Here is a 6,055-nt window from a genome sequence, read left to right on the forward strand (position 1 = left end):
GGTTCAAGCTATCACCATCTTTCTAATTATAGATGAGATCCCTTTCATGTGCGTCTGTGTGAAGAGACCACCAAACAGGCTTTGTGTGAGCAACATGGCTGTTTATTTCAACTGGGTGCAGGCGGGCTGAGTCCGAAAAGAGAGTCAGCAAAGGGTGGTGGATTATCATTAGTTCTTATAGGTTTTGGGATAGGCGGTGAAGTTAAGAGCAATGTTTTGCGGGCAGGGGGTGGATCTCACAAAGTACATTCTCAAGGGTGGGGAGAATTACAAACAACCTTCTTAAAGGTGGGGTAGATTACAAAGTACCTGCTTAAGCGGGGGGAGATTACAAAGTACATTGATCATTAGGGTGGGGAAGAAACAAATCACAGTGGTGGAATGTCATCACTTAAGACTATTTTTACTTCTTTTGTGGATCTTCAGTTACTTTAGGCCATCTGGATGTATATGTGCAAGTCACAGGGGATGTGATGGCTTGGCTTGGACTCAGAGGCCTGACAATCCCTGCCCACACGCCTGCCTCCTAGTCTTAAACACTTGCTCCCTTGCTTAAAGCTTGTTAATGGTTTCTGTCTGTGTCTCCTCTATACCACTAGACTAGGGGCAGAGTTTGTTCTTCTGGCCCATCTACAGCTGGGTGTCTGTTATTGACACCTCTTAATCTTTATTTCCACTCCTTTCCACTGGCCAAGTAAGTCACTTGATTACCTGAGGTCATATTATGAAAGACACTAACAAAACGCTAGATATAGAATTTTCTAAACTAGTTGTTCACTCCATATTGAGTTTATATTGTACCTAGACACTTCCGGGTTTGGTGAGCCTGAAGTTTATACATTATGGGGACCGTCTTTAATAAAAAGAATGCAGAATTGTAAATATGAAACTAATACAAAATTGTATGTTTATTTAGAACTATTAATTACAAGTTACAAATTTTAAAGAGCTGAAAAATACCACAAACAAAAAATCAGTATTAATATTTTCATGATTACTAACTGCCTAACATACACTAAAATTCCTTTTTTTCTTACATACTCTTTGATTATCTGTTAATAGGACCAAGGTTTCATAGTATTTTCTATAGAGAGAATTAAAAAATAATTCAGTCTCTCCTCTACTGTGACTGTTTACTTTTATTTATTTATTTATTTATTTATTCATTTTTTTGAGATGGAGTTTTGCTCTTGTTGCCCAGGCTGGAGTGCAATGGTGTGATCTTGGCTCACCACAACCTCCGCCTCCCGGATTCAAGCGATTCTCCTGCCTCAGCCTCTGGAGTAGCTGGGATTACAGGCATGCGCCACCACACCCGGCTAATTTTCTATTTTTAGTAGAGACAGGGTTTCTCCATGTTGATGAGGCTGGTCTTGAACTCCCGACCTCAGGTGATCTGCCCGCCTCGGCCTCCCAAAGTGCTGGGATTACAGGCGTGAGCCACTGCACCCAGACAATTTTTTATTTTTTAATTAATTTTTTTTTTGTAGCAATGAGGTCTCACTATGTTGCCCTGGCTGGTCTCAAACTCCTGGGCTCAAATGATCCATCTGCCTTGGCCTCCCAAAGTGCTGGGATGACAGGCATAAGCCACCACGCCCAGCCATTTTCAATTTATTCTAATATTTTGTTTATAATTAAAACTAAACTGTAGGCTGGGTGTGGTAGCTCATGCCTGTCATCCCAGCACTTTAGGAAGCTGAGGTGGGTAGATTGCTTGAGCCTAAGAGTTCAAGATCAGACTGAGCAACATGGCAAAATCCTGTCTCTACAAAAAATGATAAAAACTAGCTGGGCATTGTGGTGTGTCCCTACAGTCCAAGCTACTCAGCAGGCTGAGGTGGGGGGATTGCTTGAACCCAGGAGGCTGAGGCTGTAGTAAGCTGTGATTACACCCGTCCACTCCAGCCTGGGTGAAAGAGTGAGACCCTGTCTCAAAAACAAACAAACAAACAAACCAAAAAAACAGAAAATAAACTGAGTTATTTTTCTTTTTGACTGCCTATTGTTGATACCTCATTATAAGGTGTTCCACAATTTCTTGATCAAGAGAGCTTTTCACCCAAAGGCAACCTTGGAGAACTTCAACCTTGACCTTGCTAGGCTTGTTCATCCCTGTTAACTCCCTTACGCCTGCCCCCAGCTGAGGCTGCTGCAGCTGGTCCAACTCAGCCAAGTGTTCATCGATCCCAATAGTCACCTTCCCAGCTTCAGTCCTTGAAGGCAAATAGAAGGTCCACGTGTGCAGTTGTCTATCAGGGGCTGGTCATTGCTAAGACTCACATTGATGGAGGTAGTGATGGCAGTGTGCCTATCCCGATGCCATGCCAGTGAGTCAGGAGTTGGGCAGGACTGGTTTTACAAGGTACAGATCACAAAGACCCGGCTGATAAAATGATATGTAGTAAAGAAGCCAGTCAAAACCCGCCAAAACCAGATGGCGATGAAAATGACCTCTAGTTGTCCTCACTGCTCATTATATGCTCATTATAATATATTAACATGCTAAAAGATACTCCCGCCAGCACCGTGAAAGTTTACAAATGTCATGGCAACGCCTGGAAGTTACCCTATATGGTCTGAAAGCAGGAGGAATTCCCTCAGTTCCAGGAATTGCCCACCCCTTTCCCAAAAAACTAATGAATAATCCATCCCTTGTTTAGCATATGATTTTTAAAAAACATAAAAATAAACATAAAAAAACCACAAAAACATAAAACATAAAAAAAAAAACCATAAAAATAGCCAACCAGCAGCTCTGCCTATGGAGTAGCCACCCTTTTATTCCTTTACTTTCACTTTACTCTGTTGGCTTGCTCTTGAATTCCTTAATGTGCGAAGGCAAATATCACAGGGCCTTTGGTGTTCAGCCTGTGACATCCTTTCTGACAACAAATGAAGGGACAATGGAGACCTCCCCCTGAAATCCAGACTAAAACCAATTGGCACCATTCAGACCTGATGGGTGGGTGAGTCTCCCTTTGTCCAATTTCAACTTGCTACTTTTTTTTCCCCTTTGATTTTGGCTCCTCTGTCCTTTCCTATGTTCGTTATTTTAGACAGGTGGGGAAGTGGCTGTGAGACCTCTGGCTTGGTAGCCTGATTGCAGTCTTCTGTTGTGTGGGTGCCCCAGACATGCAGCATGCCTGGCAAGTCATGTCCTTTGTAACCCACCTTGTCATCCCTTCTCTTGAACCCAAAAGTCAAAGAGATCAGATAATGCAATGCAAAACAGAGCAAAGCCTTAGATTTTGAGAGGAATCTATCTACTTAGAATTCCTGGGGTTCCGGCCCAGCGCGATGGCTCACGCCTGTAATCCCAGCACTTTGGCAGGCGGATCACGAGGTCAGGAGATCGTGACCATCCTGGCGAACACGGTGAAACCCCGTCTCTACTAAAAATACAAAAAATTAGCCAGGCGTGGTGGCGGGTGCCTGTAGTCCCAGCTACTCAGGAGGCTGGGGCAGGAGAATGGCGTGAACCCGGGAGGCGGAGCTTGCAGTGAGCCGAGATTCCACCAAAATTGTGCCACTGCACTCCAGCCTGGGCGACAGAGCAAGACTCTGTCTCAAGAAAAAAAAAAAAAAAAAAAAATTTCCTGGGGTTCCATGAGGAAAACAGAATTTTTTCCCAAAACGGAGTCTGTGGCATGCTTTCAAATATAAACAGACTGCTTTAAGGAGTCAAAGTTGACTTATAGAGCCAATAAAAGCCCCTTGGGAAAACTGGCCTCACACCTTGTCTATGCAGTCCCTGTACAGGGTTCTTGACTTGTGGTAAGTAAAAATGTCACTTTCTGACAGGCCCAGGAGCCCCAAGTTACCTTGGGACCTTGAGAGGAGAGGAATTCACCCAACTCATAAAGGCATTTGTTGGCACAGATAAATCTGTGGCTGGGCTCGAGACCTTAAAAAACCTAATCTGAGATTATTTATGTAACAAAGTTCCATCAAAGCCTATTTAAAAAGAGCCTATATGGCAAATAATTATTCTTGCTGCCCTTTATGCAAAAATCAGGCAAAATATAATAAGACTAAAACTTATTTTGCAAACAAATTGGTCCTACCACGATTTATCTTTTATAAAAATGAGAGACTTCAGAGAGAAAAAATTATACTACAAAAAACTATAGTACACGTGTTGTTAGATTCTAGTCTTGACCATTGTTTTTTGGGTTTTTATTATTGTTCAAAATTTGGACTGACTCCTAAATTCTTTCTGGGTTACAAGTCCCCAAACTGTTTTCAAATTTTTCTTCCCATTTTTCTGATTAAATTCAAAATCACTACTACCTTCTTCCTGAGGCCCTGCAAGCTAAAGCTTATTCCTTGTGATATAGATGAGAAAAATGTGTGAGGTTGCCGCTGCCTTCCTGCTCTATAACTAAAGATGCTTTGAGTCTAACCCCTGGATAGACTGTGCCCAAAATTAACCTTTGTTTTTCTTCTGTTCTCATAAAAATGCCTCTTACTAAAAATCTGTTTGTTTTTATTTGATTTTTAGAAATAATTATTATTTGTTATATTCAACAGGAGTTCATCCTGTTAAAGTTTATGTCTCCCAAGTTATAACAGTTCCAGACAAAAATAGCTGGCCCGAGGGTTCCAGCCTGTGCCACTGCAGAAAATATTGAGTTCCTATATATCATTAGATCGGATGGTGAGAGCTTTCTATGCCTCCAGAAGGAGGGCAGGTAGGGACGATGGCCCCTGTTCAGCATGAAGCAGTTATGGAAGATGAGACCTTTATCTTCCTGCAACCCTTTAAGATTAAAAAGGAGTATAAGATCTCTGGATGGGGGAGGAGATAGGAGTTTGGCAGGACTGGTTTTGCAAAGCACAGGTCACAAAGACTCCACTTATGAAATGAGATGTGGTAAAGAAGCTGGTTAAAACCTGCCAAAACTGTACAAAAATTATTAGCCGAGTGTGGTGGCCTGTAGTCCCACCTACTTGGGAGGCTGAGGCAGGAGAATTGCTTGAACCCGGGAGGCAGAGGTTGCAGAGAGCCGACATCATGCCACTGCACTCCAGCCTGGATAACAGAACAAGACTCCATCTCAAAAAAAAAAAAAAAAACAACCAAAACTGCAAAAATGATCTCTGGTCATCCTCACTTCTCCTTATACACTAATTATAATACATTAGCATGCTAAAAGACACTCCCACCAGTGCCATGACAGTTAACAAATGCCATGGCAACATCTGGAAGTCATCCTATATGGTCTGAACGTGGGAGGAGCCCTCAGTTCCAGAAATTGCCCACCCCATTCCTGGAAAACTCATGAATAATCCATCCCTTGTTTAGCATATGATCAACAAATAACTATAAAAATAGCCATCAGGGCTGCTCTGCCTATGGAGTAGCCACCCCTTTATTACTTTGCTGTCTTCATAAACTTGCTTTTGTTTTACTCTTCGCTCACTCTTGAATTCCTTCCTATGCAAAACCAAGGACCTACGTGGCCTCACAGGCTGAACCAGGACCACCATCAGGACATGGAGAATGGCCCTCAGGCTGGGGCCACGCTGCTTTCTCTTCGCATTCCCCATGGAGGACACGTCAAGGGTTGGAAGAGCCCAGGAAAACGAGGGCCCTCCAGCTAGGCTGCTTTAGCTTTGGGGGAAATTCACCTCTTCTTATACCTTTTATTCTCAAGACATTAAAATCAAAACAAATAACACAACAGCAAAGAACACTTTTATGCCATAGTTAGGAAATTCTCAGTTCTCATAGCGTATCCTTGAGGCAGATATAAAAATAATATCCGTGTTTTATACAGATGGGACAGAGGAGGAATACCTAGCCAGAGAAAGACCATTTCTGCAATTCTGACTTCCCAAGTACTGCATCTTCATCAGACTTCAATGTCCCTTTCAAAGTCTTTTAAATTCTTACAATATTATATCTACATATAATATATTACCTTGATATTGTGGAAATGTCACAGAACATTGCCACTTCCACAGAATATTGATAGGAATTTTTCATCTTCACCAAAATTTATATTTAAATTACTGAAAAGTAGCAGTAGTACATGGTAAGTTAATAGAA

The sequence above is a fragment of the Pan troglodytes genome, chromosome 13 (assembly GCF_028858775.2).
Source record: "Pan troglodytes isolate AG18354 chromosome 13, NHGRI_mPanTro3-v2.0_pri, whole genome shotgun sequence".
Taxonomy (NCBI): domain Eukaryota; kingdom Metazoa; phylum Chordata; class Mammalia; order Primates; family Hominidae; genus Pan; species Pan troglodytes.